General features: G+C 51.9%; 1 long non-coding RNA gene across 50 annotated transcripts in view; it reads left to right on the forward strand.

Annotated features, from left to right (window-relative positions):
• LOC102165318 (uncharacterized) overlaps positions 1–26,483 on the forward strand; it is a 387,409-nt gene that overhangs the window by 150,768 nt on the left and 210,158 nt on the right. For 38 of the 50 annotated variants that reach the window (XR_014820740.1, XR_014820744.1, XR_014820748.1 and 35 more), the window contains exons 3-4: positions 5,972–7,920; positions 9,407–9,566. This is a non-coding gene — a long non-coding RNA (uncharacterized LOC102165318). Of the gene's footprint in view, positions 1–5,971; positions 7,921–9,406; positions 9,567–9,740; positions 11,361–17,039; positions 19,445–25,179; positions 25,935–26,483 lie in introns of those variants that run through there. The other 12 variants (XR_014820772.1, XR_014820774.1, XR_014820769.1 and 9 more) reach the window with 6 other exon arrangements.

A 26,483-nucleotide genomic window follows, 5' to 3' on the forward strand; every position in this document is an offset into this window, starting at 1 on the left:
GCAGGAAAGGAAGGTGAGAGCCTTGGGAATGGCCAATGCCAGCTGCAACGTCTTAGTTCATCACACAGGAACCTGTTAAAAGTCTCAGGGGGCAGAAGGGGCACCTGGACGCCTTGGCTCTTGGATAGCACTGGTACAGGGCAACCGGATTTCTCCTTCCTTGCTCCAGTCAGGTGTATCGAGTGGCCTGCAGGAACAGAAAGCAGACCCCCGACCCCCACCCCAGCAGGGAAGGGACCATGCTGGGCCGCTCCATCCCACTGAGCCTTCGCCTCTTAGAGACTCACAGGGCATTCGCTGCTCCTGTACAGATGCACACCTGTGCCTCACCTTTGCATCCAGGCTGGTCAGGTGGGGCTGACATGGGTACCAGCCAGAGAGGCCACTTCATCCTGGGCCTGAGTGTCTCTCGGGCCCTTTCCTCTGTCTTCCTCTCCTCCGGCCCTCTACCTGCTCTTTCTCTCCCCTATTCACCCCCTTTCCAGCCTCTTCTTTCCCCCACCCTTCGTCCTCCTTTTCTCTGCCTCCCTCCCCCAGTGACATCCTAGACTTCATGATTTGGGCCAAAGGAAAGAAGGAAACACTTGGCTCAGCATTTCGGCAGGGCAGCCCCCTCCCCACGAGGGGGCACGGGGGGGCAGTGAGGGAGTTGGGGCGGGGGGTGGGGTGGGGGATAATGAAGGCAAAAGACAGTCCCCGCTGGAGAGAGAATTTACACATGACTTCATCCTTCTTTCCAAGGAGCCAGAGCATCAACCTGTTCCCTCTCCCTCTTTCTTTGTGGCTGGTTTCTCTTTGGATTCTCTTCCCCCCACTCGGGGACCCCCAGCCAAGCTTATTTTCAGGGCCTCATTCACTGTCTGGGAAGTTTCTCCTTGCTCAGAGTCCATCCTTGTGGGAGGATTCTGGTTTCAGTGCCTGGGGAGTTTACCAATTGGATGGAGAATCTAGGTTCCCCAGTTCTTCCTGGGCCCCCTCACAGCATCACTGTCTTTATTGAGACAGTTCTTTTTGTGGAGTGAGCTCATGTTTACAGCATCTCGTGGGAGCTGGCTCATTGTGTGCTGGGTTTATTAGGGGAGGAAGCTGAGGCTTTGTGTGGTTATTCATGGGAGACACTGAAAGGTGTCCACCCTGTTCTGATGGGAAATGAGGTGACACAGCCACCAGGAATTCCACCCCATCCAGTCACCCCAGCTGGCAGCTGGGATGTTCATTCCCAAGTTAACCCGGGGCTCACTTTCTTAGGGTCTCCGTCTAGGTGCATCTTGCATCCTGGCCGTTTTTAGGATTCAGGTGTGTTGCTCCTTCTCCAGCTCTGAGCAGGCCCTTTGCATCGGGCAGCGGTTCTCAGCCCTGGCCCCAGGTTGGTATCACCTGGAGCGCTTTAACGGCAGCCTCGTCCCGCCCTCATGGATTCTGACCTAACCAGGCCGGGGCAGGCCCTAGGCATCGGAATTTTGAAAACCTTCCAGGTGATTCTAATGTGCAGCCAAAGTCAAGAAGAGGGAATGACTTGGCCACCAGGTTTCTCAACAGGGAGAGATTTTGCTGCCCCTGCCCTGAACCCAGGCATATGCCAGTGTCTGAGATGTCTTTGATGGTCACAAGGAGAGGGGTACTCCTGGCATCTGGTGGGTGGAGGCCGGGGCTGCTGCTGGACCTCTTAGAATGCATAGAACAGCCCCTTCCTCCCCAAGCAAGAATTATCCAGCCCCAAATGTCGCTCGTGACATTGGGAATTGGGAAAAACGTGCTCGGGAATGGTGGTCTCACACGCGACTCTGCTTCCGAATCTCCCGGAGCACTTGTTAAAACACAGAGTGCTGGGCTCCACCCGCAGAGATCTTGTTTCGGCAAGTCTGGGGCGAGGCCTGGGAACTTGCATTTCTGACAGGTTCCCAGGTATTTCTGAAACTGTCGGTCAAGGGCTACACACCGAGGACCACTGCTCTAGAATAACTCTGAATCCTTTTTTCTTAGATCCGTGGTATAGTGTCTCCATTGCAATGGCCAGAGAACTCTGAAATAACAGTGACTTATTAACTAAGACCGAAGCGCATTCTCTTACATAACGGAAATCCAGAGAAAGGCCATCCAAAGCTTGCATGGCAGGTCTGGAGTCATCAGGGATCTAGGCTTCCGTCTTCGTTAGATTCTTAGTGCGTGGCTCTCATTTTCATTGGAGCCCCTCATAGTCCAAGATGGCTGCTAGGCACCAGCCATCATGTCTTCATGGGAGCAGAAGGTAGTAAAGGCAGGTAGGTAACTCTCGGGCTCCTTCAAACACCTTTTGAACAGCCACCCAGAAGGCCCACAACACTTTTGCTTCCATCTCTTGAGCCAGATCTTAATCACATGGCTCGAGCTGGCTGCCAAGACTATGAGAAACAGAGTCTTTTTCCTTTGGGCCACAGTGTGCCAGCCAAAAATCAGAGTTAGATTACTAAGTCTGGGGGGGCGGGGAAGAGAGGATAGATGTTGGGAAGGGCACTTAACAGCTTCTGCCCATGTATGCATGCCTAATCCTTCCTAAGAGGTATCATTTATTTGGCGTCTGCTCTGCGCCATGTGCTTTTCAGGCAGTATCTCATTTAATCCCCAAAGCTTTGCAAGGCGGATAATAATATTATCTGTTTTGCAGATGACAAAATGGAGGCTTTCAGAGATGAAGCCCTGGTGACAGTCACAACCAGTGTCCTTTGAGAGCCCACTTCAAAGCCCGGGCTTCCTCTTGCCCACTTGCTCGAAGAGACCCGACCTTTTCCTTCCAAGCCTGTAGGCTGTCTGGGAGACCTCTCCAAGCCAGCCGCATCCCGCTTCGGAGCAGGCCCGTTCCGTTGTTACAGACTCTCCACTAAGATGCCCTCTTCCCTAAGCCTGTGGGGAGCCAGACAAGGTACGCCCTGATTGACAAGCTTAGTTTCCTATGCTGCCGCAAAATCACCACGGACTTAGTGGCTTAAAACAACACACATTTGTTCTCGTAGCCTCTTACGTTAGCCACTTTCACTGGGCTCAAGTCAAGGTATCTGCAGGGCTGTTTCCTTCCAGAAGCTCTAGGGAAGAGTGTCCTGGCCTTTTCTAGCGTCTGGAGACCACCTGTGTCCTTGAATCGCTGGCCTCAGCCTCTTGCTTCCATTATCACATCTCCTGCTCCTTCTTTCCATCAGACCTTCCTCTGCCTCCCTTTTAGAAGGATACTTGCAATTACATTTGGTCCCCACCCCCCAACCTCCCCAATAATCCAGGATAATCGCTGCATTGCAGGATCCTTATTCACACTCGCCCGGTCTCTTTTGTTATAGAAGGTAACATTTGCGGGTTGCTGGGATGATTAGGACAGGAGTATCTTTGGGGCTCATATTCAGTCTATCCCAGGGGCTCTCTTGCTGCTGTTCCTCCTTTCCTGGTCCCCAGTTTGTTTGTTTGTTTTCCATGGATTGTTCCGAATGTAGACTATACATACATTTTATTTCCATCCCGGGAGTTTTCAAAGAGGCCAGAGACAGGGTCTGAAGGGTAAGGCCTGGTGGTGGAGGCTTGTCTAACCAGCTCCTAGTGGCCATAGCAACAGACAGGGAAACATTCAAGTGGGAAGAGATTGGGGGAAGGGGATCCGGCCTTAGAGGTGGGAGGGGGTCTTAACCTGGGAATGCGGGGGGTGGGGAGCATGGACAGTGGACCTGGCAGTCCCCCAGCCAGCTTCCTGAACCCTCCAGGCTGTGTTTCTAAGTGATCTTTCAAATCTGTAGGTGCCTGCTAATCCCTGTGCCTCTATTGCCTTTCTCTAGGCGAATAGAGGCGTGTCTTTGGCCAAATACAAAGGCTACACCTAGAAGAGTTTGATGGGGGGAGGGAGAGAGTGTTAGGCTGATCCTAACCTTCCTCTCCTCCTCTGCCTGCACGCCCTCATTTCCACTCTTCCTCCCAGCCCCCTTGCCTGGGTCTGCCGGGCTGGGATGAGTCTGGGGGTGGGGGGTGCTGGAGGGGTGTTTTGCTTTTTATTTTATTTTGCGCAGGCCTCCCAACATTCCCCTCTGTGTTTAATGTCCCACTGCCAAGTGCATGTGGTTGCCGGGCGACAAGAAGGAAGTCCCTGTGTGATTCACCCGGCTGCTGCTGCCAATTAATTTGCTAGCTGCGTGCGTCTCCCTGGGGAAAGGGCTTCTCCTGGATTTCTTTGGGGCAGCTCAGAGGGCTGCTGGCCAGGAGGGGAAAGGGAAAGCGAGAAAGTTTACCCGAACTTTGAGGTGGTTGGGGGAGATTCTGGATCCAATTGAAAGAGAATGACCAGCCTCACGGCCGCCCTCTTAGCCACCAATCAGAGAGCCGCCTGCAGCGCGGAGGTGCCTCTGCTGAAGCTCATTGGCTGGCTTCTCGGGGGCGTTGCCTCCTACACGCACACCCCCTTCTTGCATATTCTCATGCAGACCAATGTCTTGAACAGTCTTCTCCCTACGCAGTCTCCCCCAGGCCTTTTAGGGTGCTGTCCCCCCATCTTTGACAACCAACACCCTTCTGTCTGGTTTCACAGCAGCTGCACACATCCCTTACCAGAGGTTTAGCCAAAGCCCACAGGAAGGAGAGCACCCTCGCACCAGGCTGAGCCAAGACCCTCCAAGATCTGTAGAGGGACAAAAGGGGCCTCTCTCGGCCCCACCTTCCCCAGAGCCTCAGCACCTTTCCCTCAGATGGTGCTGTCCTTCAAGCCTTTGTGCGTGAGCGCTGTGGCCTCTCTTCCATGGCCTCCAAAGTGGGGTTGCCTGTCTGGTTTCACTCAGATCTGCACTCGCAGCACCTAACCCAGTGTGGTCCTTGCCAGTGCCTGGATGTGTAGTCGTCCACGTTTCTCCTTGTGGGTTGACGGTGATTGCCAGAGTCAGAGAGCCAATGAGCAGCCTTGTTACAAGGCCCGGGTTATCTCTGTCTGTGGATGGGTGGCCTGCTTGCATTACTGGAGCAATTTTTAAATGGGGATGTCCCCTGGAGGCATTTAGTGGGACTAAACATATCTGTCACTCAGGAAATGGGTGTGTGTTGGGGGGGTGTCTGGGGTGGTGGGAAACCAGGAAGGCATGAGGAGTCCCAGTCCATCTTCATTTATTTGAAATCAGCATGAGGGGAGGAGAAATGTGTCTGATGCTATTCCTCTCCGGGACCCCTGTCCACTCTGGGTGATCTCCCACGTAGCTGTGAAGGGCCTCCCAAAAGCAGAGACGTTCCAGCCAAAGTGAGCGTTAGAATTAGGGACCAGGAGTTCCCTTCGTGGCTCAGTGGTTAACGAACTAGGATCCATGAGGACACAGGTTTGATCTCTGGCCTCGCTCAGTGGGTTAAGGATCTGGTGTTGCCGTGAGCTGTGGTGTAGGTTGCAGACATGGCTCGGATCCTGCGTTGCTGTGGCTGTGGCGTAGGCTGGGAGCTGCAGCTCTGATTGGACCCCTAGCCTGGGAATCTCCATATGCCGCTGGTGCGACCCTTAAAAAAAAAAAAAAAAAAAGATTGGGACCAGATGCTTGCCCTCTTGCACTGAGAACATCGGCAGCCTCTGTGCCTCGATTTGCTCTTCTGTTAACCTGGGTGGCCTGACACCTCCATGCTCCTGACCTGGTATCTCAGGGACGTAATGGTGACGTGCTGAAAAACAGAAGTTTCCACTTCCTCTGGGTTGGCTGTATTCAGTGGTATTTTTTTTTTTTTTTTAAATCCACTCTGGGTGTATTGGTAAAATTTGTGTAGAGGGTTCCTGGTGATGATTCAGTGTCCTGGGAGTTCCTTGAATGGTATAAATAGGCCTTTTTTTTTTTCTGCCGTAACTAAAATACTGCTTTTAGAAGCCGTGTATGTTCTGTTCAGTAGCTGGAACGTGATGGACTGAAGACGGTAAGGCGCTGCTGTTGTCGAAAGACAGCTGTTGAAAGGACAGAAGCCAGAACCTCACTCTTAACGATGTTTTTTTGGTCCACAGGCCTGGAAGGAAGGACCGATAAAGGGCTGTTCTTCCTCGCCCACGCTTCCCACCAGGAACTTCTGTGGAGCCAGAGTTTGCCGCCAGAACCCCCACAGGACCTGGGTGAAACAGGACCATCTCTTAAGAGGCAAGAGCTCTTGATTTGATTGAGGATTCTTATTTTGGAGAACAAAGCAACTTCCAGATTTGAGAAGACCTGCAGTTGAAGAAGACACCATTGTCCCGGATCCCTTGTTCTTCCTTCGCGTGGGAAATGTTTCTTGGCGGGTGCCTGGTCTTAAGACTCCCCCACACCGGCCCCAGGGAAGCCAAGGACTTTCTGCCACACCCTTCCTCGCCCCCCACCTCCCACGTCCGCTGTGCCTTTGGACTCGGCAATTCTTGTTTGCTCCATTATCTTCCAGCCGGATACAGAGTGAATAGTTAACTACCCGCAGGTCAATGGGGTCTTAATTTTTGTTCCTGCTCCCTCTACAGAGGCCAGTGTCTGTGTGTTGCTATGCAAGCGGCCTTGGAATTGCATCCCTTCTCATTGATTTGGGATCTGGCCCCCGCAGGTTCCAGAGCAATGCGGGTCCAGGCAGAAATTCTTCAGGCTCTCAGGATGTTGGAGGGGGCGCTGGCCGCGAGCTGGACCATGAAGGCTGGCGTTCCCCACATTCAGCTTTCTTGGGTTCGGATCATAAGCAGGTGTAGATCTGGAGAAGCAGAAAATGAACACATTTTCTACTGACACCGATGCACGGTCAGCGGTGAAGACCTTCTCCCAGCTAGCATTTGGGTTCTGTGTCCAAACGCGGCGCTTCATGGCAGAGTATCCAGCCACCAGAGTTGGTGTGTCTTGAGGACCTGAATTCTTGAGTGTGTGCTGGTGACACAGCCCTCTGACAGTCGATGGGGCCTCACAAAACACAAGTCCTGCCTTTTCCTTTTCACTCTGTGGCCGTCATACATACGGCTAAAAACATTTCCTAGAGATCAGTCATGGTTCAGTCGTGTCCAAAACGCAGAGCCAAAGATGCATTTTCTCTTTTCACAGCAAATGAATGACTTGCCTTCGGAAAAAGAATGAAAGCCAGACATTCTGCATCTTTCCCGTGTTGTAGATGATGCATTTGGATGACCACTTTGTGACTTTGGTGTCTTAGAAGGGAAGCAGTGGGGTCCTTGGCATCTCAGATTCACCACAAAACAGACGAGGAGAACTTCTGGCGGATGGTTTGTGCTTTTGAAATGGGAGGCTTGTTTGTGGGCTTTTACCTTCCTTCCTTGACCTGCAGACACCTCATTGCATTAGATTCCTTTGGGTTTTAAGAAGCAGAGACTTGCTGATACTGCTCCGTACATGCTGGTTTGTTTCGAGTTGCCATGGACGTAAAGAAGAAAGGAAGCAGCCCGCCGAGGCGCTCTCCACCTAGGCCTGCCCAAGAAGCCCAAGTCGTTCCAGATAGCCAGGGATAGCAGAACCGAACCACCCTGGCCATCTTGATCTTCTGTTTGCACCAGCATCCACTGTTCCCAGGATCCTACCATGGTGATGAGCTGAGGGTGACTCAGTTGGCCCAGGACTGAGGAGTTTCCTGGGATGCAGGACTTTTTAGTGCTAAACCTAGGACAGTCCTAAGCAAACTGGAACAACCAGTCACCCTACTGGGTGACTCGAGGACCCTGCCTCTCTTCTACTTTCCCTGCTGTGACTGGCTGATGCTCTTGATGGGTCTGGCCAGTCGCCATTCAAAACTCTTGCATCAGGCAACTTCATTGGCCACTGGGCTACCTATAGATGGGTGCCCGTGGACCCAGCACCAACCCATCTTGACCAGATTTGTTGTTTCCAGGGTCATAGGGTTGCATAATCTAGAATAAAAGCCTGGCTGTAAACAACCAGCTGAGACCACTTCCTTCAGAAGACTGCTGTGGACAGGTGGCCCTGGCAGGCATTCAAGGTATCAGGGGTTCCTATCTGATACAACCCAACTTATAAAGATGGTATTAACCTTTTCTATTAAGAACCAAACAGTTCATTATGAAACAGAAACAAATATAGCCACTGGGAACAAGGGGAAAGAGACTGCAGAGTGTGTGTGTGTGTGTGTGTGTGTGTGTGTGTGTGTGTGTGTGTGTTTACCATACAAGTTCACACTGTATAGAATAAGGAGACAAGAAGAAAAGTCTCCATCTGAGCTCGACAGAAAACTAAGACCTAAAATCCTTGGGATGCTGATGTCTGGAGTTCAAAGGCATGAGCTACAGGACTTCCTGAAATTTCTTTGAACTCTAGGACCCCTTCACACTCTCAGGGGCATGTAAATTTGGCCTACGTGTGTACTTTCTGTTTAAGTCTCCTAGAGAACTTTTGAAGTCAACTCAGATAGCATTGAATAGGACCTCCCAGCTCCCCCGTACCGTTCCAGACACTTGACTTTATCTGGGATAAGGGAGCGGAACTTGGTGGTAGGAGCCCAGGGTAGAGGAGGAGAAGGTTGTGCCAGCCCCCATTTGGGGTGTTCCTGACAGGTAAGAACCACCTGAAGGCAAATTACAGGTTCTTTTCGGGATAGCTAAAGCCAGGCTTTCAGGATGGCATGCCATCCTGATGTTGTTGCTTCTTGTCGAAGGGGGATCAAGTCTTTATCTTTTTTGTTGAAAGGCAGGCCTGAGCATCTGGAGTCCTGGAACATGAGCCTTCAGCTAATCATGTTCATCTTACATGATGTGGCCACCGGGGAATCTTCGCCTGCTAAGATAGAGATGAGCAGGCAAACATCTAGAAACTACCCTCTCATTACACATGCGTGGAGACCAAGACCCAACATGGTGCGTCTGGGTCTTCACCCCGGTTCCGACTTTCCCTGCCTTCATGGCCATTGAAGGAAGGCTAGTCAGCTCCCGGGTGCCACTTTTCTTTTTCAAAAGGTGGACTCACTTCAGATGTTACCTTCATCTGTATCCCACAGATATCCCTTGGTTCCAGCAGAAGTCCCACGATTGTGCCAAAAGCAACAACTTTCTCTTTTTCTCTCTTTTCTTCTCATCCATATAGAATCCCAGAATCCCAAGAGCCTGATGGAGTCTAAAAGCATCCCTCTTATCCCCGATCTACCTCTGACTAATGCAGGAATTCCCTTTCCAACATTGGATGAGGGATGGTCCAGCCCTGGGGGAGGCAGCCTTTCTGGCAGAGTAGCGGAAGAGAACTGTGAGAGAAGGTTGGATGATATTCAACCTGGTGGGGAAGCAGAATTTTAAAGAGCAACTCACAGGCTGCCAAGTGTCCATGAATGTTGATTTCTCCATCAGATATTGAGCCAAATGCATCTTATTTCTGGGCCCAGGTGCATGTCTTATGCTGATAAAAAAAACAAAACAAAAGAGTGGGGAGACCAGGAGACTTGAGTGTCTCAGAAAACCCCTCTTCTTGGTTCCTTCCAGGTAAAATGAGTGAGTCAGGCCACACGCTTCCCAAAGCCTCTGCCAGCGCTGCCATCCACAGGGCTGCCATATTGGATGCAGTTCATGACAAAGGATTTGCTACTTTTTGTTCTCTCTGGCTCTCCTCCTGCCTTCCCTTCAGCTTGCTCCAAGATCATGTGTAAGTCACTCAAGCCTTTTCTCTGCGTCTCAGTTTTCTCATCCATAAAATGGGGGAGGGAAGGGGCAGTGGTTGGACTCCTTGATCCTCCGGGTCCCTCCCATGCATCAAGCTCTAAGCCTTGCCTGACCCAGCCGATGTCTGACAAGTAGCTCTTTCTCCCTTTGCCTTCAGCTGCACAAGCCAAAGACAGGGCTGTCTCGGGAAGTCCATTACCAAAGAATACTTCAAAGCTGTTTGCACTTGTTGTCAGCTGCCCTGAACAAGAGTTTGTCGAGGGAAAAGGCAAATAGACACACAGACGGATGACAGGAGGGGGATGGGGGGACTGCTATTTGCCTGGGGTGACTGGAAGGGGAAAAAAAAAACCTGCCTGCCATTTTGACCAATAAATAAAAACGGGGAGCTCTGCGTGGCTAAAACTGCAGGGGATTTATTAGTTTGCTTAGCGAAAGGCAAATATTAAGTCTTAAGTTGACCGGTCCCGGGACCCGCCTTTGGCTTTTGTATGCTGTCCGGCGCCGATCGCCGTGTACTCCAGGTTATCAGGTGCTGCCGAAGGTTGATTTTTTAAAATTGTTTTCCATCTCCTTCTCCTTTCCTTCCTCCTTTGCCTGCCGCCTCCCCCCCAGCCCACCCCCGACGCCCACCTTTGATGGTACCTCAGGCCTGCGTTTTGGAGAAGTGGGGAGCACAGAATAGGCAAGGCCCTTGCTTCGTGCACCTGCCTGTACTGGGGGCTCTGGCCGCCGTGGGGGCTACCCAAGACCGTGGTGCTGTGGCTCAGGGCAGTGGGTGTCCTCCATCCTTTGCCCAAGCTCTTCAAAAGTTAGGTCCCAGGCTGTCTGGCGAAGCTCTGGCCTCTCACTAAAGTCAGCATTGTCACGGCCACTGAAAAAAAAGATACAGATGCCCTGTGTCTATGCTGGTTCGCAGTGACAGATGATTTCAGCCGGATATGCTGAAAGACGAGCTGACAGGGCAGCGCTGGGAGTGCCGACCAGGCTTGTCGTTCTCCATGGAGGGAGATTTCCAGACCTCCAGAGGCTGGACCACCCCCCAGTCTACCCAGTTTCCAAGCATGTGCTGCAGTGAAACGAAGCTTGATGGCCCATTCCTTACCCGTTGCCTTGAACATCTCCAGGCTGCTCTAAAGCACTGCCACCCCGGGGTCCTCGGATCTCCTGGTGCTGTCCCTGGGTGGGTACCGTACCCCGCCCGGGCACATTGCGCCACATCAAACTCCAGATGCCCTTTCTCCAGGCCACCCCGGTAACCATCCGTGGAGAAGGCGTCTTAACCAGCCTGCCCGGATGTAACAGTTCCCCACCGCTACTCATGCAGTCAAGGGTTGGGAATGTTCTGGAATTGCTTAATTAGGAGAGTTCCTTTCACACACCAGTGGTGATTTTTTATTGAACTCAGCGTGATTTTTAATCCTCTGGCAGGTCTTCCTGGATGTGTCTGTGTTTTTAAAGATCAATGTTGAGCAGCCAGGCTCCTGAAATCCTGCTAACCCTTCAAGGCTCGTTGCAAATGCTCCCTTCTCTAGGAAGCCTTCCTGGGTTTCTTCGTCCGAGTTGTGACTTCTCCCTCTGCCATATACTCTCTCAAAGCACCTGGCATAGGATAGGTACCCCCAAAAGGTCAAGGTTGACTGCCTTGACCGTAGCATTTTTGTATGTCATTTACTGTGCTTATATGGAACTTGTTTTAAAACTCCTTCTCCCAACACTTCTCTCTCTCTGTCTTTCTCTCTCTCTTTCATTAAAACAGGAACTGAGTCACTCCTTACACATTGAATTTATCCCTGAAATGCCCAATACTGTTCAGGATCACATGGCACGTACTGTGACTGATATTTAATCCTCAGAAAATGGAGTTCCCCTGGTGGCTCCACAAAAATCAATCTGACTAACATCCATGAGGACGCAGGTTCGATCCCTGGACTCACTCAGTGGGTTAAGGATCCGGCATTGCCATGAGCTGTGGTGTAGGTCACAAATGCAGCTCACATCTGGCATAGCTGTGGCTGTGGTGTAGGCCGGCAGCTGCAGCTCCAATTTGACCCCTAGCCTGGGAACTTCCATATGCTGCAAGTGCAGCCCTAAAAAGACACACCAAAAAAGTTCTCAGAAAATGAAAATTTACAGGAATCAATGACTTCGATCAAGTCTTATATGTGAGAGTTTGGATTCAAAACCAAGGTCATTGGAGATTTGAAGTTCAGGGCTCTTAAATCATAGCGTGGTGGCTTTTACCTGGTAGACATAGAAGAAAAAGTTGGAGTTGATTTTCCTTACTAATGATCTGTTGCTCTGCGTACCATGAATCCCTGCCCACTATTAATCAAGAAGGTGTTTTCTCAGGAGCAGAGAAAACGTGCTTGTTCCTTAATGGGTGGGTCTCCCCACAGACACTCTTCTGGAAATAGCGTGTGTCTGGTTTTTGCCAGTTCTGTGAGAGCTAGGGTGATTTTTAAGGAGGGGAAGAAAAATTTAAACTCAAAAGTTTAGGTCAGAATCTCTCAAGAATTTCACAACGTCTAGCACGGGGAAATAGAGCAGAAAAACACAACACATAGGAGATAGCTTTTTCCCTGGAGATCTTCCTTACAGGCTGGTTCTGCAAGAATGGCACACGTAAAACCATCAGTCCCATTTGCCACACAGACTCATGGTTAGGGCTACTGGAGACCCTTGGTAGGTAATGCTGCCAGCTCTTTGCCCTGACATGAATGTGTCCAGCAAGTCACAGAGACTTGGATAATGATAAGCAGATCCCCTACTTCGGTTCTGAGCGTCAGGGCTTCCACTTGGGGACAGAAGGCAAAGATGGAAGAGGTGCTATTCCAGAACCAGCAGACCCAGGGAGGGAACAGCTTGTTCCCATTTGCTATCTGGTTAACCAACCGTTCCATGGGGAAGAGCATAGAAAGGGGGAAGAAGAGCAGAAATGTAGGCAGAAGTTTCACCTTGTGGGGGGGGGAAGGACGCAGAGACCACCCCCTCTTCTTCGTATGAATGGGGACAATTAGAATTTGGGCAGATTGGGGGGTCCTCTATGAGCTCTGGTCACCAGGACCAATTTCAGACCTTTAAGCGACGTTAAGACACTCAGCCAAGAAAAATCAAGGCGCTCAGGGAAGAGTCGCAGCCCAGTGTTTTTCAGGAAATAATACAGCCCCATGTCTTATTGCAGCTTGAAGGCTCTTTGAAAAGCTTCTCATTTGAATCTCCTAGCAACTCTGTGAGACAGTCTTAAGATCTCTGTGTTCTAGGTGAGGAAAGTAAGCCGTATTAGTCACCATAGACTGCTGTAACAAAACAGCCCGAAATCTCCGTTGTTGTACATGGTGGGTCTTTCCCATTCATTCTCCAGGGGGATGTGAGGCAGCAGTGGGAGAAGAATGATCTTTTTCAGGCAGGTATTCATGGCCTCGGGTTCCTATCTTAAGATAGCTCCCAACTTGGAACCCTGACACCTCCAAGGAGGAACTCAGCCTCATCTTTAGACTGTTTTGTCAGGTGGTTGCAAGGTTGAAATGGATTCTTGCAGGTGCAGCACTTAGTGGCTGAGACACAGCCCTCAATAGATGGGGGCTTTTACCTCTGTGCTCTGACCTTGGAACTGTCTGGGCCTGTCTGCCATGCCTCTTGGCGCACATGATCTGGGTGGAAAGAGATCTCAAATGCAAACTCCATCACTCTATGTACGTTTCTCCGATGTGACACAGCATCCCTGAATCTCTCCAGCTTTGGGGAGCTCTTTTAGTTGTCCGGTTTGGTTGGTGGGCTCGAGTTGAGATGCCAGCCAAGAGCAGAGATGCTGCTGCCTAGATACTGGCCCTCAGAACAGCGATTCTCTTTCCCGGGGCGTCTCGGTCCCATGTCAGCCTCATCGGACTCTAATACCAGTCAAACTTTTTCTCGCAAAGGCCAAGTTCTTTCTAGAACCTGTCAGTTGCCTCTGCTGACTAAGGACGCCCCACAAAATACTCAATGAGACCTATGCATCGGGTTCTTAAACCCTTTCTGTTGCCTCCCTACCTGGGCATAGAAAAGAGCTGATCTCACAGGCCGGGCCACCTTCTCCCTGTTTCTGCGCCTAGATTTCAGATCGTACCCTCCTCCACTGCAGACCAACAAGCCCCTCTGGCAGACCCCCCGCTGGGCGGGGGCTTATGTCATGTGAGAGCTCAGTCGCCAGGGCTCTGGCACCAGCTCCATCTGCTCTGTCTTCAGTTCTCCCAGCACCACTGGAGAATGGAAAGGCTGGTCTGTTTATAGGATGTGGGGCCAGAACAGCATTAAAAACTAAGGAGCAAATAAAATGTTGTAAACAAATTTCCTTTCCAGTAAGAAGTGCTTCTCTCCCGGCCCTCCGACAGGAACCATTTTTCTCCTGTGTTTGGATAAACGTTCATCCTGGGCAATTACCATTCTCAGGGAGGGGCTGCCTGTTTCCGCTGCCTATTTATTTTGATTTTGGCCATTCCTGCCCCTTCTGAGCATCACACATCTAATAGGAAAGAAACTGCTCCCTCTGGGCACACAAGGAGCAGCCCCCTCCACTCCCCCCCCCAACTCCCATTTTCCATCACCCCTCCCCGCTTCCCTGTCCAGACTCCCCATCAGGAAGCTGTCTGCCAGGAGAGCCAGCAGTGTCAGTTAAGGGAGAAGGAAGGAGAGAAGGGCAGGGGAGATGGAGGTGAAGCGGAGGAGAGAAATGTTTCAAATAAAAGCTGGAACAGATACAAAGGGTTGTGTGTGGGTGACCATCTCTCTGGAAAAGTGCTTCGTCCGAAAGCCCCCTTGTGAGTTTCGGTGGGAGCAGAAAGCCACTGAGCTCAGGTTTCCTGACCCCAGCAGGTAGCTTATTGTAAAACAGTTCATCCAGAGGGGAAAAAAAATACCTTGTTTCAGCATTTTAAATTTTTTTTTTTTTTTTTTTTTTTTTTTTTTTTTTTTTTTTGGTGCTCTGAACCAGATTGTAAGAAAGGAGCTAGAGAGGAAAGCTTTCTTCCTAGCTCAGAGATACCTGTCACTGGAGATAAAAAAAAAAAATACGGAACAGGTTGGAACAGTGATTATTCTGGTTTCCAAATGTGTTGGGTCAGGAAGGCGCCTATTGGCGTATTTTATTTTATTTGAAATTGTTTTTATTATACTTGATTTACAATGTTCTGTCCATTTCTGCTGTACAGCAAAGTGCCCCAGTCATATATATGTATATATGATATTTATATATATATATAAGAATATAATACGTATACCCTTTTGCTCATCTTATCTTCTATCCTGTTCTGTCGCAAGTGACTGGATAGCGTCCCTGGTGCTGCACCGCAGGACCTCACCCATTTGCATATTTTAAACTCCTCCCCCTTCCCCTTTGGCCTTTATTGGGATGGAGGAGGGGGAGGCACACCCCGAGCTGGCAGTGGTCAGCGTGGGTAACCCTCAGCTTCTGTTTAAGTTCACTTCCCTTTCCGCATCCCTCGCCTTATGCCTGGTTGGATGAACGGATGCTCTTGGAGATGCTGGATGCACAGAGGCCGTGAAGAGCAGCGTGGCGCTGACTCCCAGACAAGTCATGGAATGGCTCTGACTCCGGATTCCTTAAGATTGGGAGAGGCTGGGGTGGAGGACTGGGTCTGTCACCCCCACCACAGCTTCCCAAGGGGCCCCCAGCTGGCAAATGGCCTTCCTGAAGGCCGTGGCTACACCCTTCTCCCAAAGACATCCCAGAGCTGTCATAGGGTCCCTAGGGTTTACCTGGGTCAAGAGTTGGTGACATTGCGAGACCCTTCCCCTTTTGGAATGCGTGCACTTTCTCACAGCCCAGTCTTCCAAGGGCTGATGGGTATGGATCTTATTCTGGGGGGGGAGGTGAGAATCTCATTCAAAAGACCTGATTGGGGAGTCCCCTTTGTGGCTCAGGGGTAACAACCCAACTGGTATCCATGAGGACTGGGGTTCGATCCCTGGCCTCACTCAGTGGGTTAAGGATCTGGTATTGCTGTGAACTGTGGCGTGGGTCGCAGACAAGGCTTAGATCGGGCGTTGCTGTGGCTTTGGCATAGGCCAGCAGCTACAGCTTCAATTCAACCCCTAGCCTGGGAACTTCCATATGCCTCGAACGTGGCCCTAAAAATTGGGGGTGGGGGGAAGACCTGATCAGCATGGGAGTGATGCTGGATGCGGGTGTAAATGAGTGAACTGCATAGAACTGGGTGCCTCGCTTGGATCCAAAAATATGCCTCTGGCCCTGTGCCTGATGGGATGAGCCTTGATAGACTTTTCCAGAACCGAGGAGGAGGAAGGTCTAAAGATTCACCCCAACCTTGTGCCCAGGTTCCCTTGAGAGCATACTAGAAATTAATATTCAACAGTCTGATGCTGTGAGAGAGGCTGTGTCCTTGTGGGTGGACCTGGTTTGGGGAATGCTGCGATTCAGGTGGGTCCATTCAAGCCGCCCGACCTCCCTCAGCAAATTAATGGTGACAGTGATGGAGGGGGTCCTCTGGCCCCCGCCTGGAATAAGGTCCCCTGGTTGCCCGAAAGGTACCTGCAGGGAGTGGAGGCCAGAGAAGGAAAGCCCGGCCAGGGGGAGGGTTCCAGCCCGGGCAAAGTGCTACAGAAGCAAAATCCATTTGTGGCGGCTTCGTGCCTGCCGTCAGGGTTGGGCGCTCCAGGGTCAGGAATGCTTTGAGTGAGAGGCGCTGGGGGGGGACCAGCCCTCCACGGGGGATGCTGGGCTCTCCAGGGAGGGAAGACCTCATCCGGGCTGCAGCCCATTCTCAGTTCCGCTCTATTTAGAACGCGAGCTTTTGTGTGTGTGTGTGTGTGTGGAAAGCAGATTGCTGAGGAGGAAAGCTCAGGCCCAGCGGGGAGAAGGCTGGTGCTGCTGTGGCTCCTAGAGTCGGGGGTGGAGGGCAGGAGAGAGAAAGGCAGAGACTCAGAGCAAGAGGCCCCAGCCCAGTCACCTTCGCCTCACCTCTCTCCATCTGTCCCGTCCATCACCTCCCGCTCCAGCCCTGTAGCCCATCTTGGGGCAGAGAGCATCCGAAACTCTTTTGCCAAGTGAGATAGGCAAGCCACATTGTAAATACCAGAGTCCCTCTGACAGAAAGCCCCTGTGCACCAAATACCCGCTTCTGCGGTGTATGCTGCTGTGTAGACACAAGACACAGCTGGCTAGGCTGCCCCGGTGTGGAATGACCTAGGAGGTGATTCTCTTCTGGAAATACGGGCAGCCCGGACTAAAGGTGGTTCCCAGACATCACGGAGGGACAGCAGGGATGGCAGGTGTTGGACACTTGACTTCCAGGTCATGGCTAGTCCTCCCCTCCCCCACCAAAGGGACAGCTGTGTCAAATGCAGCCAATACTGTGGGCAGAGAGAGTGGTGGGTGGCCAGCCATGGGGTCTCTGCGTCTCGAAGAACCCTCACCCATCTCTTGCCCTCTACTCAGCCTTTGTCTAGGAAGAGAAACGTGATGTTTGAGGAGTGACTCCCACCGCCCTGCTTCAACTCCCTTTGTGTGGCCCAAACTCAGCCTCTGTCCACCGGGGCCGAATAGAAACTCCAAGGCAGGGTTTGGGGTGAAGGAGAGAAAGATAGCGTTCACGGCTTTGCCAGGCACACGGGGCCACAGCAGGCTAATGCCTTAAAGACTGTGCCCACCATGGGAGAGATTGGGAGGTGACTTTATAGTTTGGGAGTGAAAAATAGGGCCTCAGATGAGGATCAGGGCAGATGCAAGCTTTCATTGTTCTCCAAAGCTGGCGATTCCTCTTTCCGGAATGAAGACTAACTACGTCATTAAGGTCTTCCACGTGTTGTGGGTTTGAGTTCTGCCGAAGAACTCAAAAGACATGGTTCTCTCTGGATTCCTGGAGGAGGAACCAGGACCCTACGGAAGGAAGGCTGCACTGTTGTCTCTTGAATGTTCCTCCCTAGAATGTCCCCTCCCTGCCTTGATTAGCAGCTGTTTGAACCTGCTCTTTGGAACTCGGGAAGGTCGTGGAGGCTGAAGCGTACTCCCTCAAAACAAGAAATGGAGGCCCCAGCATGGCTCGTGTGCCCAGGAGCCCCACAGGGCCCTGCTTGGTTTCGATTGGGCCCAGTGAGATGGGCGGCTCAGCCAAGTGGACCCCAACTGGCCTCCCAGATGTCCCTTCTCTGCAGAATTCTTCCTCGATGTGGGCCATAGTCCCTCTCCTTTCCCGGCCAAGGCAACTTTGAGACCAATGGCGACTGTTCTTCCAGAACTTTCAAACAGCAGAGCTCTGTACCTGCGTTGCTCACAGATCTTAAGGCCTTCCTAACCCACAGGATGCTGGGCGTGTGGGTCTGGAGGCCGGTGGGTGGCGTCCTGCTGAGGGCCTGGTGCCACGAAGCCACTGATGACCAGCACTTGGTCACATGCGTGAGAGGCCACATTCCTTTCCAGCTGGCCAGCTCTCTGGCCCTTCAGAGCCCTGCCGGGAGCCCAGAGGTGACTTTTAAACTCAGCTGTGCCCCTGATCGGAAACCACTGGTTCCCAGCCAGGCTCAACGTTGTCCCTTTACCCCTACCCCGGGGGCTATGTGCAATGTCTGGAGCTATTTCTGGTTGTCACAGCCAGAGGGGAGGGTACCATTGGCATCTCACGAGTGGGTGGTGGCCAGGGATGCTGCTAAGCATCCGACAATGCACACACAGGACAGGCCCCCCGCCACAAAGAATTATTCAGCCCTACATGTCAGTAGTGTCAGGATGGAGAAACTGTGGGGTTTTTTTCAGCCTCTGCTGCCAGTTTGAACCAAGCTTGAACCCTAATCCCGCTCACCCTCTCCCCATGGCTTTATTTATCAAAGGGGGGCGGGAAATCTGTTATTTTTTCCAAGTGCATTTCCCCCTGTATCTTATCAAGAACCACCAAGTTCAGCACACCCTTGATTAGTCACTTCCATTAACACTGTTTATTTTGGGGTTTGTGTTTATTTTTGAAACGTGGTCACCCCCCCCCCCCACACACACACACACTAGAGGTGCACGGCCAGCTTTTTAGCCCCATCTTGTCCCCGCTTTCCTTCATCCCCCAACCCCCTGGGCCGACTTCAGAGGACGCCTCTGCTCCCTCTCTTCCTCGCCTGGGGGAGGATGGAGGAGGCCGCCACTCCTGGAGATCCATGTAAAAGCAGCGATTGGGCCATTGTCCTTTTTCCCTCTGATTTCTCAGATGTGTTTGAAAATCCTTTTCATCGGTGACTCTGTAGACCAGCCAACCGGTGACAGAGCCGGGGACTTTATTCCCGGCCGTCGGCATTCCGTGAAACCAAGGACACTCAGTGGCTTTTGCCACTGAGTCAGAGGCAGGGAGATTTTTGACTCGTGGGTCCCCCCTTGCTTCTCCCCCGCACCCCTCTTCACTGCAGGCTGGTCTCCGGGCTCTCTTGAAGTGTTTCTGAGTCACAGAGAGCTGATCCCCGGGGCATCCTACCCACCCACCCAGCCACTCTCCCAAACGGCAGAGGGATTTCAGGGCTTACGGCTGAGGAACTGGGAGCTTACCTGGCATCTCTGCACAGCTTTGGGAGGGTGGCCTCTCTGACTGAGCACCACCCACCCTCCCTGCAGCTCAGCCAGCAGCCACAACCTCCCCAGAAGGTGACTTACAGAACCCTTCAGCCCCTCCCCTGTTTGGGGGGTAGAAGGAGGGTGTCGCATTGCTCATCTTGCACAGAAAGAAGCACTGGCCCGATATCTGCAGAGACCCAGCCCAAGGATGCTTCCAGGCAGGCAAGCTGCACTGGAGGCCCAGGGTACCGCCCCTTCCCGCCGCCATACTCTTTCCTGGGACATTTATTTGAATACCACCAGGGAGCTGGTTACTTTGGGGTATTTATTTGCTTAAACATGGGTGGTTCCTACAGAGGAGGGGGTCGGGTTTCAAGGTTGGAGGAGGGTTGCAAACAGAGGGTGGGTGGTCTGGACAAGCCATGGAGGTCAGAGAACCCAGGCCTTTTAGGTTTGGAGGCGAAAATGCTGCATGACGGTGGCCTCCTGGCTGGCCCAGTCATGGTGATCTGTCAGACAGAGGGACCCGGGGTGTACGTGTTCCGGAATGGAGACGGCCTTTTTATAGATGGTTAAGAGAGCATTTGGAAATCACTGGGCAATTATTCAGGGGGAACCACGCTTCTGAATTTATCCCGAGGGCTTTGATGACAATCTGAGAGCCCTGGGGAGGAGCCCAGGTGCAGGCTGGGCTGGTTCTAACTGCAGCTCCACCCCAGGGGTTCTGAAATACTCCTAAAGAGCTCGGGGCACTACCGGCCGGGGAGAACCTCTTTCCTAAAAGAGCTTAAGTCTTTGACCAGAATGAACTGTCCTGCCTTGGGTCCTGGGGCCAGCCTCCTTTCCATGTTAAACTAGCAGAAAAACATCACTAGTATTTTGGAGTTCCCTTGGTGGCGCAGTGGTGACTGAATCCAACTAGGAGCCATGAGGTTGCGGGTTCGACCCCTGGCCTTGCTCAGTGGGTTAAGGATTTGGCGTTGCTGTGAGCTGTGGTCTAGTTTGCAGATGTGGCTTGGATCCCGTGTTGCTGTGGCTCTGGCATAGGCTGGCAGCTATAGCTCCGATTAGACCCCTAGCCTGGGAACCTCCATATGCCACAGGAGCGGCCTAGAAATGGCAAAAAGACAAAAAAAAAAAAAAAAAAAAAAGAAAAGAAAAACGTCACTAGTTTTTTAAGTTCACATTAGCCCTGACTAAAAAGCTGAGGGTTTTTTTTTCTTCTTCTTTCATGTTTTGAAGTCCTATTGAAGTAGAGTTGATTCACAAGTTTGTGATGTTTCTGCTGCACAGCAAAGTGATTCAGTGATGCCTGTACACACATCTATTCTCTTGCAGATTCTTTTCCCACATAGATCATCACAGAATACTGGGTAGCGTTCCCTGTGCTAAACAGCAAGGTCCCCATTGGCCAGTTATTCCATGTACCCCAGGGTGCAAACCCCCAGACCATCCCTCCCCCCACCCCGCCTGCCACCTTTGGTAAAGGAAAGTTTTTCCAAGTAAGTTTTTCCAAGTCTGTGCGCCTTGTTTCTGTTTTGCAAAGAAGTTCATTTGTATCCTTTTTTTTTTTTTTAGATTCCACACATAAGCGATACCATATACTGTTTGTCTTTCACTGTCTAAGACAGGCTTAGTGTTCTGTATTCAGCAGGTAACCGTCCAAGGAAAAACCAAGGCGGAAGGAAAGCCAGAGGTATAGGTGAGGTCCCTGCTGTCTGGTCCCCGGACTTTCCAAACCCAGAAACAAGGGTGGTGATAGAGCGCGTTGTCCCCAAGCCTTTTCTGCAGGTTCTCTGCTGCAGAGTTAGAAAGCGCAGCAGAAGGCGCCCTCTTAATTGCCACAGGTGCGCAGGTGAAAAGATACAGGGTTTTGCCAGGAGATGCATTTCGGAGGGAAAGCACAGGGGGTGTTTGGGAGACATGCGGCAGCGTCCAGTCCAGTGAACACATCATTTAAATACAAGAGATCCAGTGGACCTAGGAGTGGCTGACTTGTCTAATGCTCTGTCCAGGGAAAGAGGAGATGGGATTAATGGGACGAGGTGGAATTGGGTCAGGCACCAAAAAGCATCTCGTCAAACTGAAAGTTATAGCACTGAGAGAGGCTCAAGCATCCCTTTTTTAAAAATTGGAGGAAGAGGACCGCTTTTTGTCAAATCTGAAGGATTCTTTCTTCTGGACAGAGAAAAAGACTCTCCCTAGATGTATAGCCTCGTCAAGGAGACCTTGTTAAAAATTAGTGATGTGATGTGCGTGCTTAAGGATTTAGGGCCGAGGGATGCTGATGTCTGCTTTTTACTTTGACATGCATTTAAAAAATAAGATGGGTTAGTGGATAGATGGATAAACGCATAGAGAGGTGATGAAACAGCAGTGGAGTCTTGATTATCATAGAATCTAGGTGGGTATGATATTACTATATGTTTGAACCTTTTCAAATAAAATATTGGGGAAAAGTACCCATCCCTGGGCCACCCACGGTGATTTAGAGTCAGTGAGTTGGTGATGAGGGCTGGGAATGTTTTGAGCTTTGCAAAAGAGATGCTGATGCTGAACCAGGTTTGTCAGGGCCCCCGTGGAGTCGATTCTTCAAACTTGGGTGCACACAGGAATCCCCTGGAGCTTCTGTCAAAGTGCAGAGTCGGATCCAGCAGGTCTGGGATGGGGTCCCAGCGTCTGCCTTGCTCACAACTCCCAGGGGATGCTAGTGGGGCCAGGACATGGACCACACCTTGGGCAGGAAGAAAGGAGGACTCTTCCACATTCTTTGCATCGTGAAGTCCAGTGGGTCTCAGCTTGGGCTTCGCACTGGAATCATCTGGGAAGTTTTCACGTGAACCGATGCCCTCAGGGGTGGTCTCACATCCCCCACCCCTGCCGCCGGAGGTTCTGGCATAGGTGTTCCGGCTGCAGCATGGCGGGCAATGAGATTTTACTTCTCAGATAATTCTAGCTTGCCAGCTCTGATTTCACTTCACCAAGTGAATCCACGGAATACTAAATTTCAGGAAGTACATTTTTACACGGAAAGATGCCTTGGACCTTCATCACCCGAGCCAGCAGAGGCTCTTCCAACCAAGGGAAGACTCAAAGCCACACCCCCATCCCAATGATTGACAGCAAATGTTGATTGACTGTCAGGAGTTATTTGTTCATTTCATTATCACAGAACCTGGTGAGGCAGGCTTTTAGTATCCTGTTGTAAAGATAGGGAGGCTGGACCTGATTGAGTTAAGTGACTGGCCCAAGGTAACACAGCTAATAAAGCTGTCTTGGGCAGAGACCTGAATTGGATCTGCCTGACTTCAGAAGCCCTGCTCTTCATTTAACGATCATATCACTGTGTTGTCTTCGTGATCTGTGCCAAGAAGTTGGAAAACTCTAGCCTGCGGGTGGGCCAAATCTGGCCAGCTGCCTGTTTTTATAAATAAAGTTTTTTACTGGAACCCAGCCCCGCCGCTTCATCTATGTCCTGTCCACATCTGCTTTCGTGCTGTAAGAGCAGAGTTAAGCACTGGCAGCGGAGACCCTAGGGCCTACGAAGCCAAAAATATTCACTCTCTGGCCCTTTATAGGACAAAGTTGGGTGACCTTTGATGGATTGGCAAGGCAGCTAGCACAGAGCCAGGGTGCAATCCTTGGCAGTGCTCCAAGCCAAAGGAATAGCCCAAGGAGGATGAACTTGAACTCATGGTCCCTGTGGCTCCGGTTTCTGCTGACTTTTAGCTTCTATCTTGTGGCGTGCCTTTTATTCCAAGGGTTACAACTTGCTTCCTCTGAACAGATTCTTATTTCGATGCCAAAATTTCTGATCTGTTTTCTTAAGAGCAGGAGGTCTTGTTCCCAAAGCCAGGGCCATCACACAGCTCTCTGCAGAGTGGGGTGAAGCTGGCCAGCTGCCTGCCACCTTCCCCTCTAACACCGTGGGAGGCTCGAGGAGCCCTGTTGCTCCAGGGAGGTGCCCGCAGCCAGAGGCTTCCGTCCCATCCCACCAGCCATCCGCAGAGAAAGCCCATCAAGAGGTCAGGAGGGAAGAGAGAGGGAGGAAATGCCAATCAAGCCATCAAAGCCCCACCCTCCTGCAGCTTCCAGCCGGTGAGCTGGGGCTGTGTATCCTTGACCCGCCCCCGGGGGCCCAGGGCAAGGCCAGCCGGGGAAGTGCATTTGGTAGTGATTCTAGATTTCCTGTTTGGTTCCTGGGGGGTGGGGGGGTGGAAGGGGGCGTCAGGGGTGGGGGAGCAGCTTTGGAATATGCTCGGTCATCCTCTGCGTGTACTCCTGCACATGGCATTTTCTCCCAGGTTTTCGTCTTTGTTTTTGTTTTGTTTTTCCTCTTTCCTGCTTGTCTTCCTTTGGGGCTTGTTTGCATTTTTTCATCGTTCACTGGTGTGAGGCAGAATCTCCTTGGGGGAAATTTGTGGAAAAGGAGAGATGGGGGGGTGGGGAAAGGCCAGGATACGCTGCCTGGATTCCTGGGGCCGCGGCCTGGGTGCCACATGGACACGCTCCTCCTTGGAGAGACCTAGTGGGAAAGCTGTAAAGAATCTGCTCAGGTAGACAAACGTTTATTTAGTGCTTACTGTGTGCCCAGGATCCAGAGGCTCATCTTGTCTGTAAACAGGTTAAAGATGAGAGAGAGGGAGAGAGAGGGAGAGACTTCAAAGCAGCTCGATAATGCGATGGCAGAAGGCAGGGGTGTATGGGAAGAGGGGTTAGGAATCTTTTAGCTCAACTTGCTCTTTCAAACAAGGCTGAGCCTTAGGCTCCGAAGGAGGTGGTGGGGGAGGGAGCATCTCTCACTAAATAACAGTGGCAGCTAATAATACCAGGCCTCGCTGCCAAGGCCCTGGCACCCTGGCCCCGTGTTTCTTGGCAGATGGGTCACCTGCTCCTTCCTGGGAGTCCAGCTTTAGGCCAGGGCCTGGGAAGGGGCAGGCGGCTGGGGTCCTGGGGCTGCTTTAGTCCCAGAGAGGCTGGGGTTCCCCCGAGGAGACGCCAGCACTTCCCGGGGAGGCCGGAGGTGATCTGCCTTCTTTTCATTAAGTCAGGACTTTGATCCCTCCAATGGGGAGAAAAAAAGAGTTCTCCATTTTCAGCACCTTCTAATATCCCTCTCCCCGCCCCACTCCCACTGTGCTGGCCCCACCATCCCCTCACCTTGAAGGAGACAGGATGTGTTTCCAGCTGGGGACTGTCTCTTCCCATCTGGAAGCGAGTGAATGAAGCTCAAGACAGGGGCTGTGGCCGCAGGGCTCAGGCTGCACCTGAGAGCATTGGGCGGGGGGCGGGTATCCTCAGTGCCTGCTGACCCGCGTTGCTGCTAGAGCTCCAGGCTGCGGGTGGATGATGCTGAGCTGGGGGTAGCCCGGTAGCCAGGCCTGCAGCTTGGCCTGCCCTGCAGGATGCCACGACTCCGGAAAGTCTCCTTCCAGAGGCCGAGCCAGCATTAGCCAGCCAGGCCTCTGGGTTTCCAAGATGGGGGTGGGAGAGGAGGGGATCGGGACCCCTTTGTCATCTCCCCCGACCCCCCGACTTCCCCTCCTGTCCCCTCTTCCACATTGTTCCAAGAGCTAAGCTATGAAAAAGAGAAGAATCTTGGGCAGGATGATGTGAGATGGCTGTTTTCGATTTGTGTGGGAATTCTCCACCTGAAGTTTTTTCAGACCCGTTAAAACCTGGGCCGTCTATGAACTCTCTGAACTGAGGGGAGGGCAGAAAAATAAACAGAGTCCTGGTGTGATGACAAGCTAATGCGAACTCGGAACTCCCATCCGCTGGAGTGCACCCCGGAGCCATTTGAACCCCCGCCCCCCCGCCCCCGCCGTTCCTGACAGCCCTTCCCCAGACAGTGGCTGGCAGTGGCTGCTGGAAGTGCACTGGGAGCCCAGGTACAGGTGTGCTCGGCTTCCCACTAGAAAGAGGGTGCAAAAGAATCTTCTAGAAGTGCTGGGGGGTGGGCCCAGAAATGAAAGGATCTCAGAAATAAATGGACTCCTTGTGGCCTTGTAATCTATGTGCTTCGTTTCTCGGAATTTTCCGTCTACAGAGCCCCCTTTCCTGTCTCAACTTTCTAGAGAGAGGAACACGACCATTGATCCTTTCACCAGGTGAACGTTCTCTGTGAAACAGGAATGATTCCCTCCCAGTTTATCTCTTTGGAAAAGTCATCTGCATCTGTGTACACGTACCTGCACGCACTGACGTGTAGTAACCTGCGCATATATACACATTCCCCGTTCGTGTAATATACACAACCTGTAAAGAATTTTACAACGGCACAAAGCCCACTGCAGATGATAATACCCGGGCCCCCAAGATGCATGCCCATGCCTGGGAGGGCGACCAGAGTGCCTGCTTTGTGGGGGACTGTCCTGATTTGAAAACCAAAAGTTCTGTTAGGGAAGCATTGCCTGAAACCACCCACCTTGGCCAGGCCTGATAATAGCCAGTTGCTTGAGTGACGCACAACAGGAAGCCCTAACAAGGAATATGATGCTGCCCTGAAGACTAACTAGAAGGATTTGGGAGGGGCCAGTAGGAGGGAGGAGATGACGAACCTCCCAGGATCCTTGAGGCTGGAATCCATCCTGGCTGAGAGATGCACGTGCCACCAGGAAGGACTCAGAGCCAGACCAAGTACAGGCCAAGCAAGATGATTGGCCAGAGACAACCTGGAAACTAACCCCTTCCCATAAAACCAGAGAGTGCAAGCCACGTGGCAAGCAGTTCTCCTGGGCTCCCTCAGCCTGCTGTTCCTTGCCCGGGCGTCCCTTCCCAATAAAATCTCTTGCTTTGTCAGCACGTGTGTCTCCTCTGACAGTTCATTTCTGAGTGTTAGACAAGAGCCCACGCTCGGGCGCCTGCTCGCGTCCCCCTTCCTGCAACAGATCTGCATCCCCCAAATCCCCTGAGACTGGGGCAAATTGGAGAGGCTGGTCGCGGCAGAGCCAGACAGTGGCAGTCCGTGATCTCGGATCCTCTTGATGACATCGTAAATGAGGCGGCGTCCTTACAGAGAAGGAATGTGGGATGCAGACGATGATGGAGTTGCCCAAGTTCAGGCCCAAGGCTGCGGCAGCGAGGCTGGCACTTGGGTCTCCCTCCAGCGCCGCCGTGCGTTTTATGCAGGGGTGTCTTGGAAGGTGCAAATGCAAACGGGGAAGCTCTGTGGAAGATCCAGAGGGGTTCCTGGGGTTGGGAATAATCCGCTTTCAAAAGGGAGGGCGTTCTGAGGCAGCGCCCCCTGCCTGCAGCTTCTGTGGCTCAAAGATCTCCAGTCTGGGTGTCCGAGGAAGCGCGAGGACTTGCCTGGGGCCAGATTAACCTTCAGGATGGAGGCCGACCTCCCTT

This window comes from Sus scrofa, chromosome 12 (assembly GCF_054392235.1).
Source record: "Sus scrofa isolate SSC_HxYL_T2T_F1_AM1 chromosome 12, Sscrofa_HxYL_maternal_Yorkshire_Landrace_v2.0, whole genome shotgun sequence".
Classification (NCBI taxonomy): Eukaryota; Metazoa; Chordata; class Mammalia; order Artiodactyla; family Suidae; genus Sus; species Sus scrofa.